At 45.4% G+C, this 15,538-nt stretch overlaps 1 long non-coding RNA gene across 7 annotated transcripts; it reads right to left on the reverse strand.

The window, feature by feature from the left end:
* Positions 1-869: 869 nt before the first annotated feature.
* Positions 870-11,807, reverse strand: LOC132079520 (uncharacterized). 7 transcript variants are annotated; one of them, XR_009419423.1, is made up of 7 exons: positions 11,629-11,807; positions 9,325-9,548; positions 6,362-6,522; positions 5,098-5,748; positions 3,869-3,993; positions 3,534-3,654; positions 870-1,053 (listed from the first exon to the last, which is right to left on the reverse strand). It is a non-coding gene; the product is annotated as an uncharacterized LOC132079520 (long non-coding RNA). The 7 variants fall into 7 exon arrangements; XR_009419417.1 differs by having other exon boundaries at positions 6,234-6,522; XR_009419421.1 differs by having other exon boundaries at positions 6,234-6,522; positions 9,325-9,545; positions 11,629-11,789.
* Between the last annotated feature and the right edge of the window lie 3,731 nt (positions 11,808-15,538).

Genomic DNA, 15,538 nt, shown 5'->3' on the forward strand with positions numbered 1-15,538 from the left:
GTGGATGCGCGTTCCTGCAGTAATAAATAAATTGATTAAAGTGAGATTTTGCAGCTCCGCTTCCTGCTACTCAATCCGCAGGTTTCAGACCTTTAGTAGTGGAAGGGGATGGGGCCGGGGTACCTCAGCGGGCGCCGGCGGAACCTCCGGCTCCTGGTCTGCGCCAAGCGGGAGATGATGAGCTTTACTTCGGGGAATTACAAGTTTTATTTCAGGGAATTACAATTTTTATTTCCCTGGGCTAGTTCGGAGAAGTTCAGGAATTACCGTGAGTTCTCCCGGGTTTTCCTGTTACCGAGGAACAGCACTACAGGTGTTTTAGGAGTCCCAAAGAGCAGACAGTTGGGATCCAAATACGCTCATTTCATGTCAATTTTGAATAAAATTTGTGCTCTTCCAACAGCAAGACAGAGGGGAAAATATCTACCAAAATTCTGCCTGGCAAGATGACAGCATCAGTTGTGAATTTGGGTGGATCAAATATTAGTATTTAAGCCACTATAGCTTGATTCAGCTTCTTTCTACCTGTGTGTTATTCCGTAAATATATCACCACGACAAATTCTCTCCTTGGCCCTCACCTTAATGCACAGAACAGAACAAAGAAAACAAAATTTCCTATTTTTCCATAGCTGCCATAAAATCCATCGTCCTACATTCAGAAAGCACTTAGATTATGAGCACTGAAAATAAAATAAAGCTTTAATGTCCCAACTCTGCAGATTCAAACAACGCATGCAGGGAACCTGGGGTAAGATAACCACAAGTGGCAATTACAGAATTTAAATTTAAATTTTAAAAATTTGACTCAGAGGGTTACCCAGGATTTAAAATTACGTAGTTTGTGTTAAGGGAAGAATGGGAGAGAGATGTGTTTAAGGAGCTTTTTAATACAATGCTGTTTATTGGTAAGAATATTTATATGAAGCCCTGAAGAAAACAACTCCTAGTAGATAGGGATGACAATGGAATGGTATCAGGATGTGTCACCTCCCATCAATCCAGGACAAAACTGTGGATTTTGACCAAGGAGGACAGGTCACATATAGTTAACCTAGAAAAGGAACATATATAAATTATATTAACTTATATAAATAAACATATAAACATTTATATAAATTTTATGTGTTCAGTAAGCAGCTTTTTGATGGCATCCTGTTCACGGTAAGGATATATGAAGTCCGGATACAATGCACACAACTCGTATCTCTTTCCAAACTTTTCATTTCCAAGCATTTCACTCAGAAATCTTCTCCAGCCTGGCAGAAAATCGGGGGAACTCCTGGCTGCCACCCCTCTTTCCTCTTCCCTCATCCCAGCTCCATGGATGGCCACTGTTCTCCTGGAGTTCTGCCACGTTCAAACGAAGCCCTCGGAAAATGAGCAGCAATTAGAGGAGGCTGATGAGCAGCACTCCGATAATCCTGCGCGTAATGAAGATTTCTCTCCAAATCTGAAATGCTGTTTGGGGAGGGGGCAGGGTGCTCGGTGAGATTGCTAAAAAAAATAAAAGTCAGATGACTCCAGCACGCCCACGGCTCCCATAATTAGCCTGTCTATTTCAGTGGTCTGAGGCAGCCCAGTGCAGAACCCTTCCATTTGAAATTATTAAACACATGTCATAATCGTGATCTAATATGATCAATGAGCTCATGTCAAGTTGAAAGAATTTGGCCTTAAAGCTCTGTAATTGTGTGGAGACAAATCCTTGGTTTATTTCAATCACTTCTGTGTTTTTTCCCCCTGAATGAGGCTGCTGCACAGCCAAACAGCTTTTCCTCTGCTTCTTCACTTCCTACCAAATTCAGTGGGATGTGGACATGTGCTTCAAGTGTTTTGCCAAATCATGGCACACCACTATCAAACTTGACACGTGGCCATAAACCACAGCGTCCTCTCTCAAAACTCACTTTAAATAAAGCAGCCCCAGAATGGCTTAGGCTGCATTAAAATAAGGAAGAGAACTAAAAAAGGGGATACAGAAAACCAGGTTTAAAATGGTCCTGCCAGTGTTTTTTACAGCCAAACCTCTACCAGGCTCTTCATTTTTTTCAGTTTGGGCTTTTTGATAGTCACTCCCTTTTCAGTGCAGAATAGACTGGAGGATGGAGAAGGAACTTAATGAGAAAAACAATCTGCGCTTCTATTTTTAGGCTATTATTTACATGTAGTGAAATTTTGTTCCTCTCTGCTCCCGAGGCTCAGATGATGGTTTATTGCCAAAAAAAGCCTTTGTCAACACGCAGTCATTTCCAGAGGTGCTGTCAGTGGCTCCAGCTGTGGCAGTGATGGCAGCACTCAGATCTGCCAGAAAATTAAATCTTTCCTTTTCTTTCCATTTCCAAAAGAAAATACTGGGATGCAACTGGAGTAGGGGAGAACAGCCCCAAAACAATCCTCCAGTTGTCCTCCTCCTGAGCTAAAGCTATGGTATTTTTTTGATTTTTAACCTCTGTGGGGAGGGAAAATGAAAGATCAAGATTTCCCTCAAACCCTCCAAAATTCTGTTGTTTTCAATTCCTAATTTTCCAAAGTTGCATTTCCCCCTTTTGGCCATATCACAGTAAAATAAATGACTTGAGAATCTATCTCCTACTCCCCCATTTCTTTTATTTTCCTCTTCTGCAACTTCCCCAAAAATGTATTGTGTCACATAACTCACATGCTCAAAGCCATATCCAGACACAATAATATTTTTTAAAGATATGCATTTTTTTCTCTGAACATATTGTTTCCATTAGTCCCAGTATCCAAGAGTTTTCCCTTTTTGCCTAATAATCCAAATTTACTCTTTGCTTTAAAGTAATATAGGGGCATTTCTGACCCTGAATAAAAATGATTTAATGAGAGACTCTCAGTTACTATTTCTTGATAGAAAACACAACCAAGCCCTTAAAATCCCTTTATTGCTGAGCCTGTTGCAGGCATGAAAAGTGTGAAATACCCTTTTCTGAGGGACAGAAAGAGGAATATTTCAGTGAAAATTACTTGGCTGCACGAGAAGACAACGGAATAGCCAATATCTGATAAAATAAACCCATTTTTAACTTTATAACAACACACGTGGCTCTGTGTGCTGAGCAGGAAGTTGATGTGGAGAGGGCTGGCACAAACATCTCCCCCAAACCCACATCCAAGAGCAATATCAGACCAAATTATATCATATTGTGTTTCCACCCTCTCCCAGACTGGGCCCAGTCGAGGGCTGCTGCTTAGAAAGGAAAATTTCCTGTGGGGGAACTCCCAGAGGGGGAGCTCAGACCTGAATTTAGGGACCCTGGAGCATTTGGGGATGTCACCCCAGCAGTGGCCCTATGGAAAGCACATGCAAATGAGTTTGTGTAATTGTTAATGACAATGTGAGCAGTGTCACGGGGTGACACATCCCTCATTTCCCTGTTCCCTGCATTTTCCCTCCTCCCGTCCAGATCCAGGCTCTGCTCACACCACTCCGTTCACACCCCGCCGTGGCTTTGCACAAACTCTGCCCCGCTGCGATTCCTGCAAACATTTACAGAAATTCACATTTCTCACCTCATTTTGGGACTGCCCTGCACACACGGATTGTATTCCTGGCCTGGAGTGACAGAATTCCCAGCTGTATTCCCAGCCTGGAATGAGTGAATTCCCAGCTTGGAGTGACAGAATTCCCAGCCTGGAATGACAGGATTCCCAGTCTGGAATGACAGGATTCCACCTGTATTCCCATCCTGAAATGACAGAATTCCCAGCCCATATTCCCAGCCTGGAATGACAAAATTCCCACCTGTATTTCCAGCCTGGAGTGACAGAATTCCCAGCTGTATTCCCAGCCCAGAATGACAGAATTCCCAGCCCATATTCCCAGCCCAGAATGACAGAATTCCCACCTGTATTCCCATCCTGAAATGACAGAATTCCCAGGTGTATTCCTAGCCTGGAATGACAGAATTCCCACCTGTATTCCCATCCTGCAATGACAGAACTCCCAGCCTGGAGTGACAGAATTCCCATCCTGAAATGACAGAAATGCCAGCCTCTATTCCCAGCCCAGAGTGACAGAATTCCCATCCCAGCCGCTGTCACTCCCCAGCCCCACAGGCCTCTGCAGCTGCAGGACAATGGCCGTGGCCACAACAATCAGCCCCTTCTTGCCCAGGATTTGCATTCTCAGGATGATCTTGGGGTGGGAGGGGCTCCCAGTATCTCCCAGTATCCCCCAGTCCCCCCTCCATGTCTGTACTGGTTTGGGTCACCTGCCCGCAGATGGGGGGGGGACACCTGGGGATATGGTGGGGGACACCTGGACAGGGTTTGGGAACACCTGGGGACATCCAAACTAGCACTGGCAACACCTGAGGACATCAGGGACAGGGTGAGGGACACCTGGACAGGGTTTGGGGACACCAGGGAATGTTGGGGACAGGGTTGGGGACACCCAGAGACACCAGGACCAGGACTGTGGACACGTGGGGTCATCAGGACCAGGGCAGGGGACACTGAGGGATGCCAGGGACAGGGTTAGGGACACCAGGACCAAGGTTGGGGACACTGAGGGATGCCAGGGACAGGGTTAGGGACATAGGGACACCAGGACCAAGGTTGGGGACACTGAGGGATGCCAGGGACAGGGTTAGGGACACCAGGACCAGGGCAGGGGACACTGAGGGATGCCAGGGACAGGGTTAGGGACACCAGGACCAAGGTTGGGGACACTGAGGGATGCCAGGGACAGGGTTAGGGACACCAGGACCAAGGTTGGGGACACTGAGGGATGCCAGGGACAGGGTTAGGGACACCAGGACCAGGGCTGGGGACACTGAGGGACAGCAGGGACAAGGTTAGGGACACCAGGACCAGGGCTGAGGACACCTGGGGACTTTGGGGATGGGGTTGAAGGGCTCTAAGGGACACCTGGACAGGGCCTGGGGACACCTGGGCTCCTCAGGAGCAGATCCGGGGACAGCTGGAGGAGAAGGAGAGCTCTGAGGTGCCCTCCAAGCCCAACCATTCCAGGATTCTGGGAGCTGCTGGTCTGTACTGGGATAAGGTGTGGCCAGCCCAGGGGAGGTGACAGCGTTTCCTGCCCCAGCATCCTCCCCACCTTCGTTTCACTCACCCAAAATTCACTTTTGGGACTTCTTAGCCTGGAAAAACTGCCCCTTTTGGGTGGATCTGCTTGCTTTTCTCCAGGTCTTTATTTGCATTATTCTATTTTGTTTTTTCTGAAATGAAAACTGGAATAGTTCTGTCTCTGAGAAGAAATGGTCATTCCTGAGATATTCATCTCCAGTTGGAAAAGCATTTCCTTTGGCCAAGTTAAATCCCCCTTTTTTTGTCAACAAAATTCCATTTCCATGAATCATGATTGGGATTTTTTTTTTTTTTTTGGTCATTAGCACCCATTTTCATAATTTGTGGATGCAGCAGAAGAAGAAAGAGTAAAAAGCAACCACAGCAGGTCCTGGGCAGCTGAGAAATTCAAAGCCAGGCAAAACTTAAAACATCAGATCCTCCAGAAGCTTCAAATTGGCCAAAAAACTATTCAAACATGAGGAGAAAAACTCCAGAAAGCTGCATTTATTTCCAAGATATCATCACAGAGGTGAGGGAGGCTTTTAATTGCACTCTCCAGACTTCCAGCATCAACAGACCCAGGGTTTCACTGGGAGGAACTCTCTCATTCCAATTAAAAGTGATTTTTTAAGGCCCCAGTGCTTAAGTCAGAAGTTGTTTCTACAGATAGTAAATGATTCTTAATAAGCAAAGCCTGTGGCAATAAAACAAAGAAATAAAAATAAATCACGTTTTCCAGAACTTGGAGAGTGAGTCCTTAGGATGTTCCCCCATCCGTCCACTCACACAGTGCACATAAAATACTGATATTTTCATATAATCTGAATTTATCATCATTTTTCCCTAGAAAAAGGCCTGTTCCAATTTGAGTCTCTTTCCTGTCCTATAATTCCCATTATGGACCACACAAGAAATTCCTACAGAGTAGATTTTGCTCCAAATTTCCTCTTTTTTGCCTAAAAAGCAGGATAAACTCAGGATAAAGCAGCAGCAGCCAGGCTGTGCCTCGAGATGGGCTCAGCTAGGAGAAAAATCTTCATTTTCCACCCAATCCCTCCTCTTCCAGCATCCCCTGAGTCATGGGAATGCTGCAAATAAAGCTGAGCTCCAGCAGCAAGCAGAGCTCATTTCAGATGGCTCATGTGAAAACAACCCAGCTAATTATGCTGCAGTAATTACCTGAAAATTATATGTATGTTGTTTTTCCACCAGTCAATAGTGCTATTTTTGAACTTCTCATTGTTCTCATGGCCTGCTGGAGTCACATTGTCTCAAAATCCTCTTTTTTTGGCTCATCACTCCCTCACCTCTGGACTGGGGAGGGATTTTCAGGGCAAGTTTCACCTGCAGCATTTGCTCTGCAGCTCAGATCCCCACCTGTGCTGTATTTCAGAAAATATTTCCATTTTAATGGTCTTTCCAATAAGGATTACAAGGTTCTGACTCATCGTTCCACCAAGATTTCCTCCTGAAAAATCAAAAAATGGAACATGAAAATCCTGGAAATTGGTGGATCCCTTACTGGGATCATCCTGATTTGGAATAGTTCTATTTCCTTGAGCTCAGATCTTCACCTGAGAAAATATTTCCATTTTAATGGTCTTTCAAGTAAGAATTACAAGATTCTGACTCAACATCCCATCAAGATTTCCTCCTGCAGATCAAAAATCCTGAAAATTCCTGGATTCCTGATTGAGATCATCCTGATCTGGGAGAGTTCCATTTCCTTCAGCTCAGATCTTCCCCTGTGCTGCATTTCAGAAAATATTTTCATTATAATGGTCTTTCAAATAAGAAATACAAGGCTCTGATTCAAGATCCCATTATTTCCTCCTTCCCATCAAAAATGCTGAAAAATTCCTGGATTCCTGATTGGGATCATCCTGATTTGGAAGAATTCCATTTCCTTCTCTGCCCTGGGTGGGGCCTGTGATCCCGGTCTGTTTTTATTTCTTCCAAGAGCCACCAATAAAGCAGCCGAGTGTCACAGCCCACTCCCAGGAAGGGAATGCTGTCAGGCAGCAGGGCTGGGAAAACGGGAGGCAGGAATTCTTGGATCCATCCCAAAAAACTCCTGCCATATTCCCTGAGTTTGCCCAAACCCGTAGGGTGAAATGCACTCGGAATGACTCCTCGGGGAAAGGAAGATGCTGCTGATAAAAGGTGTCTCCCTGGACTGCTGAGAGGAAATTAATTAACATTTGGAAAAGCACTTTGAGATTCTTGGATGAAAGATGTTGGAGCTGGAATGCTGGCAACATTCAAATAAGTTGGAATAACGTTAATATTTATTGCACGCAGCGCTTTCATCTTCAAAGCTCTTTACCAACATCAATGAGTTAACAAAGAAAATATTAATAAAGATTATATTTACCCATTAAATTACCCTCCCAAAGCACGGGTAAATAGAGCTGCCTCCAGATAAAAAATAATATTTTAAAAAAAAGCTGAGCCCCAGCTCCAGTGTCAGGCACTAAATCCCTGGTGGGGCTGGCCATGGAAAACCAACTTGGAACAAGGAATTCTTAGTTTATATTCTGAATGAGGAACTACTAGTTTATATTTTTAATGAGGAATTATTAGTGTAATAATTTTAACTTTTAATGAGGTTGATTGGACCCTAGGCCTAATCCACCACAACCAGGGTGAAAAATCAGGATGGCAAAGGGAGAAGGAAGAGCAGTGCTTGGAAAAAGGCTCTGGTTGGTAAGCAGGAATTCCAGAATCCCTGAGGGTGGAAAAGCCCTCCAAGGTCACCAAGTCCCAAAAATTACCCTCCAAAATTACCCTCCAGTTAAAAATAATATTAAAAGAAAATCTGAGCCCCCACTCCAGTATCAGGCACTAAATCCCTGGTGGGGCTGTCCATGGCAAACCAACTTGGAGCGAGGAATTATTAGTTTACACTTTGAACAAAGAATTATTAGTTTATGTTTTTAATGAGGAATTGTTATTTTATACTTTTAATGAGGCTAATTGAACCCTAGGCCTAATCCAGCTGTTCTGGGAATGTATCACCCACAGCCAGGGTGGAAAATCAGGACGGCAAATGGGGAAGGAAGAGCAGTGCTTGGAAAAGGGCTCTGGTTGGTGAGCCGGAATTTCAGAATCCCTGAGGCTGGAAAAGCCCTCCAAGGTCATCAAGTCCCAAAAATTACCCTCCAAAATTACATAAATAGAGCTGCTCCTGGTGAGCAGGAATTCCAGAATCCTGGAAAAGCCCTCCAAGGGCATCAAGTCCAGGCTGTGCCACGTCCCCACCTCGTCACCTGAGTGCCACATCCAGAATTCCTTGGACACCTGGGATGACGAGGAGAGCTTTCCAAGCCAAACCATTCCAGGATTCTGGAAGCTCAGCATCCTGGGCTGAGGATTCCAGACCTCCCTGAGCAGGCATTTCCAGCAGGAGGAGGATGTTTGGGTTTGTTGTGTCTTTGGGATAAACTCCAGGGAAGGGAGGAACGCTCTGTTCCACAGGAAGGAGAGGTGGAACCTCGAGGGAGCTCCCAGACTAAACCATCCCAAGGAACTGCACTCTCGTTTTTTATTTGGAAGTCGATCCTTGCTGGCACAGGCACAGCTCTGCCATTATCACTGGGAAGCTGTGCCCAGCAGTTTACTGGAAAACCAGTAAAGGAGAGAGCACTTCCAAGTGCATTATCTGCATTGATTGCAAACGCTCACAGGGCAGCCAGGGCCCCTCTCCCTTTGGGGCTCACCTCCCCTCCCCCAGCTGGAAAGATAAAAGATAAATAAATAAAGATAGATAGATAAATAAATAAAACAGGGAAAGCATTCTGTTGTGATTTCCCCCCCCCCAACCCTGATTTATCCCAAATCCCCCTCGTTTCCATCGGTCTCCCTGGTGCACTCGGATGCATTCCAGCACATAATGGGCTGGGATAGATTTTTGAGGAATCCACAGTGCTCTGCAGGCTCTGGAGGTCATTCTGGGCAGCCCATCGATGCTCAGCACAAATATTTCTGGTCAGCATGCTCTGTGCACGCCACTCCGGGCTCTGCACAGGCCAGATGTGCGTGCCACAAACCCAGAGCCCTGCCCTGGATTTCTCCAGGCTTGCTGTGAAAAACACCACATTATCTGGGAAGGGTTTTGTGGCTCTTGTGAGGGCTGGGGCAGTTCCTCCAGAGCTGGCTGGAGGCTTTACAAACCCAGCCACACATTAAAGCACCCCAGTTAATCTCCTATACAACCCCAGCCAGGCAGAGCTTCAAATATGTTTCGTTTTGGAGGGAAATCAAATGTTACCTTTGGGAAATACGCTTATTATTAGCATTAGACACGGCTTTTGGGCTCCTTCCAGGAACTTTGCTGAGTAACAGGCGGTTTGTTCCCACTTTTCTTTGTGTCCTGGATTTATGGACAGCCAGCGGGGCTGAGCCGTGCTGCTGCCATCACGGGGCTTTGCAAACACGGATTCTTGTCATGATTGTTGCCCCCCTTGGGGGCCAGCGAGGAGCAGATCCCCTCTGCTGAGGAAAAAAGCACAGGAGCTCGTGTTAGAGGTTATGGCCTAAGTTTTGATGTTATATTTATGTCGTAGTCTAAGGCTTTTTACTTATTTATGTTATGATATATTTCTATATTTAAATATAGAAATATTACATATATCATAAATTAAAATACAACAAATTTATATAATTATGTACTATTTACATATTATTATAATTACATATTTATTACATAACTATGTGTATTACATATATTTGTATATGCATTATATATGAATATATAATATATATGCATATATTGTATAATGTACAAAATATTGTATAATGTATAAAAATATATGCATATATATGTATAATATATGCATACATTACATATATATTGTGTATATTACATAATTACATATTATGACCTAATTATGCTGATATATAAATATATGTAATATAGACATATATATATTATAAATTAAAGTACAATAAATTTTATAATCATGTATTATTTACATGCAATAATAAAAATTACATTATTATTACATATTAAGTACATATAGTTATATAATATTTATGTATTTATACTTTTACTATATATATTTATGTAGCATTGTATTTTAATTTTTCTTTATTTTTGTATTTATTTAATTTTTTATATTTTAAATTTTTAATTTAATATTTTTATTTTGTTTAATGTGGTTTTATTTTAAATTTTAAATGTGTTTTTATTTTTTAAGTTATAAATTAATATTTTTAATATTTAAGTTTAGAAGGTTTTTTTAAGGTTTTATATTAAATTTGGTGTTGAAGTTTTAGTTTATTGGGTTAAAGTTTTAAGAGTTTTTTGTATTTTAGATTTCAATTTTTTTAATATATATTTAATTTAAGCAAAGTGCTTTAAGGAAGGGCCAGACTGACAGCCGGACAAACAGCCAAGGTCTTTTCCTCCCCATGTGATGACTCCATAATCCTCAGTTTCTCCCCTAGATCAACAGGTTCCTCGTTATTTGTCATTGTCAGCCCTGGGCACAAAGAGCCTTTTGTCTGCAGCTCTGACCCAAACACTGCGGAGCTTTTCCTGCCCCTTGCTGCCGTGTGCTCTCTCTCTGAGGGCTGCACAGCACAGCCTTGACCCCACCGGGGAGATGCAACACCACAACATCCCTGTTCTGACATCAGCATTTACCCTGCTGCAAACACCAAATTCCTGACCCTGATCTGCTCCAGAGCTCCTGCCTGGATCCTGGCTGGAGTCACCAGCAGCTCCCAACACCCTGGGCATGCAGGAGCTGCCTCTGCCCCTCCTCGGGTTTGGATTTTCTATTTTTCATACTCTGTGCTGCTTTAGTGTGTAGTTCTGAGCTTCACACGAGGGGATGGTGAGCTCTGTGCACAGAGCAGGGACACAAAACAATTCCTGCTCCAGCTGGGCACCAAGCACAAATGACCCAAATCTCAGCCCAGGAGCACAAACCCCGTGGGCTGGAGAGAGAAAAACAAGCAGGGTGGGACTGCCTGGGCTCAAGCTGCAATGGGACAATGAACTGCAAGGTGCAAATGGAGCAGAGCTGATCCCAGGGACAGAGCCCGTGCCCGGCCGTGCATTTTGGGGCCATTTTGGTTCATCTTGGGTGCAGCCCTGGCTGGGCTCTGGCGCTGCCCAAGGTGGATCCATGGAGGAGATGCTGTCAATAAATCCCTGCTTTGTTCTGGAACTCTGCCCAGCCTCTGCTCCAGCTCAGCCCAAGGCATCATGATCAGCATGGGGCATTCCCACAGCTCCTCTGAACATCCCAGCAGGATTCCTGCTCCTCCTGCATCCATGGATGCTCCCTGGGAATGCCTCACTGAGGGACAAGCACCAGGACACAAGGAGAAATCATTGATTTGCCCTGAAATTCTCCCAGTTTCCCGGGATTTGTCACCACCTTGCTCTGAAGCTGATTGGGAAGGGTGGGAAAAGCTGCTGCTGGCTTGGAGGCACCTTGTGAGGGACATCCTTCAGTTCCCAGGGGCTGGGGAGAGGTCACAGCCTGGAGCTGGCACTGGTTCTGCACTGTCACAGAAACCCTTTTGTTTTCCCATAAAAACAGCTCCGGAGCCAAATTCCTACCTGTGTCCTGCAGGGTGTGTCCTTGCCACATCACAGAGCAGGGTTTGCTCCAGGTAACCCTGCCCTGGAACCTCAAGGGTAACTTTTTTTTGTTATTATTTCACTTCTCTCACCAAAGAATTGCGTTCACAAATGTTTTTCCCAGAGCCTGGGAGGGGCTGGGATTGGTTTCACTTTCCTGGGTGTTTGTGGGGCTGTCAAAGCTCAGCCTCACCATTTGCTGCTGCTCCAGGAGAGGGAGGAGAAGGGGAGGAACTTCTTATCTGCCCCTGGAGCCCTTATCTGAGCCGGCCAGCTGGGTGACATTGGGACAGCAGGAGGGACAGGCCGAGGGCAGGACAGACAGACAGCATCTGCAAGGAAATAAAACCGTGAGAGAAAAGGGGGTTTCAAAATGCCTCTTGTGACACCCAAAATGCCCCTTGGGACACCCAAAATGCCCCTTCCCAGAGCAGCTGTGGCTGCCCCTGGATCCCTGGCAGTGCCCAAGGCCAGGCTGGAGCACCCTGGGACAGGGGAGGTGTCCCTGCTGTGGCACTGGAGGGGATTTAAGGTCCCTCCAGCCCCAATCCTTCCAGAATTCCATGAAAATTCTGGCTCCAACCTGCCCAGCATCACTCTGGGGCAGCACAATTCCAGGCTGGATACCTCAGACAGAGCCACCACCCAAGCTCCAGAACCAAACCATCCATCATTCGTGACACATTTAAAAAAGAAAAATTAAATTAAAATTTAAAAAAATTTAAAAAAACCAAACCAGGCAGAAATGTGATGACAGAATTTCCTGCAGAACCTCTGCTACATGAAAATGAACAGTAAATGTTTTAATTTAGCTGAGATTTCACTCCGAAGAGGAAGACGTACAATTTGTTCGGGATGAGTTGACAGATGGGAAAATTAAGTCCTCCCTTATTGTTCCATTTGCTGGATGCAAAAAAATACTTAACACTTGCAGAGGCCTTGGAGGGTGGGAAGAGCTCGGGAATATCAGATGTCTGGGCAGAAATTAGAGACAGCAGAGGCTGGGGCTGATCCTGGGAGATACCACATGCTTCAGCCTCTCCAAAATTCCAAAATTCAGCTTTTCCCTCAGAGTTCCTCAGCCAGCTCCCTGTGGGAAAGCCAAGGAATAAAGGGGTGAATTTAGCATTAGACCAAAAAAGCAGAATTACACAAGATCCTTTCTGTTTGATGTCTCCACCCAGTGAACTCTTTCAAAACAGTGACTTCTCTCTTTCAGCTGAATTTTCCTTTTTTTTTTTCTTTTTTTTTTCCAAGTTGGAAGCCTTTAGCTAAAATATCTTTCTTTTCTCTGCTAATAAAGACAGACTGTTAGCACTGCTTTTTCCCTTCCCATTGAAGATGTCCTGCAGTTTTCTCCCGTCTGGGGACCCAAAATTCTTTCAAATGATACCAAGAAATAATTGGCACCTCTTGGCCAAAATTGCTGTGGAGTGGCTGCTCCTGTGCTCACATCTGGGCTCTCCCAAACAATAAATTATGGATTAATGGCACATCCTGGAGCAGACTGGAGGCAAAATTCCCCTCTGGGAAGAGGGGTTATCATGGACCTGCTGCACCAGGGATTTCCCATATGTCCAAGTAAAAATCAGCTGTAAAGTGATGGCCAGGAAAGGGGTTTAAAACAAAAAAAAAAAAAAAGGGTTTAAATTTAAAAAAAAAAAGGTTGAAATTAAAAAAAAAAAAAGGGTTTAAAACAAAAAAAGAGCACCCAACCCCCAGCAATATCCCACTATTGCTGTGGTTTAAAGGGCTGGGTCTGGTTTGAGGTGCTCAGGACGCCGTGTCCCATGGCAAACAGAGGGGTTTGGTGGTGCTTGATTGAGTTTGTTCCTCTTTATCAGCCAGGCAGGCACAGCCTGTCCCTTCTGCACTGCTCCCCTGGGAGGGGCCTGGGGGAAAATCCACATTGCTGCTGGTCCCAGCACCTCTGAGGAGCTGCAGAGCCAGCCCGTCCCAGAAAACCCTGGGAAAACACGGACACAGCCCTGGGAAAACACGGATACAGCCACAGGTATTCCCTGCTGTGCTCCCAGCTCATCCCAAACCTGCAGGTTCTGCAGAAGGGACCACCAGGGGATCATCAGGCTGCAAATTCCCTCCAAGAACGGTCCAGGCACCAACCCAGCCATGTCCCCAGTGCCTGTCCTGGTTTGGAAGGACAGGTATCTGCTCAGGAGGGCAGGAGCCTCCCCTGAAATGGAAAATGTAAACCCTCTCCCTCTGAATTATTGTAATTTTGAAATTAAGGGGTTCTCGGGCGAAGATATGGGAGCAGGAATAGCAGTTCTTCATTAGGAAAAATGAAAATAAATTAAAATAAAATTTAAAATTAAAAATAAAAATTAAAGTTAAAATTAAGAAATTAAAAATAAAAATTGAAGTTAAAATTAAGAAATTAAAATCAAAAATAAAATTTAAAAATAAAATTTAAAAATAAAAATGCAGTAATACAAACCAACACTGCCAGAGCCAGACCATGCCCTGTCCCCTGTGTGTCAGGAGGTGTCCCAGCCCCATCCCATGGGGGCTCAGCCCTCCTGCAGTGCCAGCTGTGGCTCTGCTGCAGCAGGGATCCTGCACAAGGGGGGAGTTTTCCTCTGCAGCTCCAGGGCTGCTGCAGATGGGCCTGGGCTCCCTCTGGCCATGCAGGGCAACCAGGATCTCTCTGGTGTCCCAAAGCTCAGATTGTGCCCAGGTAGGAATGCTTGGCTCCTCCCCTGGGCGGAGCATCTCCCCGTGGGATGATGGGATTTGATCAGCCATGCAGGGACACTCACTGGCTATGGACAGAAGATAATTAATAATTAATGATCCATGAACAGAAGATAATTAATAATTAATGGCCCACAAACAGAAGAGATCTCCTGGAGGGAGGATTGGCTGTGGGAGAGATAAAGAAACCTGCCCAATGAGCAGAGAGAGCTGCCTCACCTCTGGCAGATGCGGATAGAATCCACACCCCCAGCCACATACACATTCCCAACCTCAGGCAGTGCCACATTTCCACAGGGATGTCCCAGAGGGACGGTTGCTCATGGGGACACTGGAGGACCTCATTCCCTTGGGATCCATCCCAGGAACTCAGCAGCCTCAGAAGGAAAATCTCACTGCAGGCACCAAGGAGCTTTCCAAGGCTCAACCCTCCCCCCATCTCAGCTCCTTTAGGCAAATCCCCATCTGCACTTTCAGCCTTTGCCCCCTTCTTTCAACCATTTCTTTGCCCATGGAGGTTTTCTTGAAAAAAAAAAAAAAAAAAAAAAAAAAAAAAAAAAAAAACCAAGGCAATTTAAACCCAGCCTATTGTTTTCACAAACCCAAGCTGCAGCGAGCTCTCAGAACGTGGTTGTGATTTGCCACATCTGTTATTTTTACACGTTGTTCTCCTGCCAAGAGCTCCATAAAAGGTGTTCTGTAACCCCTGGTGCCACGGGATCCAGCGTGCTGCCACAACTGGGAGCCCATGGGATCATTCCAGCCCCAACCTCACCCGAGGTTTTTGTTCCTGAGCATCTTCAGACACGGAGATCAAGCGTGGTGTGGATCCTCCTTTCACAGACAGGCCCAATGGACGAGTGCACGGAATCATGGAATTCTGGAATTGTCCAGTTCCATGGGCAGGGACTCCTTCCACCATCCCAGGCTGCTCCAAGCCCCAATGCCCAGCATGGCCTTGGGAACATCCAGGGGCAGCCACAGCTGCTCTGAGAATTCCATCCCAGCCCCTCCCCACCCTCACAGGGAACAACTCCTCCCCAAAACCCCACCCAAATTTCCCATTTTCCAATTTGAAGCCATTCCCTGTGTCCTGTCCCTCCATCCCTCATCCCAGTCCCTCTCCAGCTCTCCTGGAGCCCCTTCAGGCCCTGGAAGGGCTCTGAGGTATTCC

This window comes from Ammospiza nelsoni, chromosome 14, assembly GCF_027579445.1.
Source record: "Ammospiza nelsoni isolate bAmmNel1 chromosome 14, bAmmNel1.pri, whole genome shotgun sequence".
Taxonomy (NCBI): Eukaryota; Metazoa; Chordata; class Aves; order Passeriformes; family Passerellidae; genus Ammospiza; species Ammospiza nelsoni.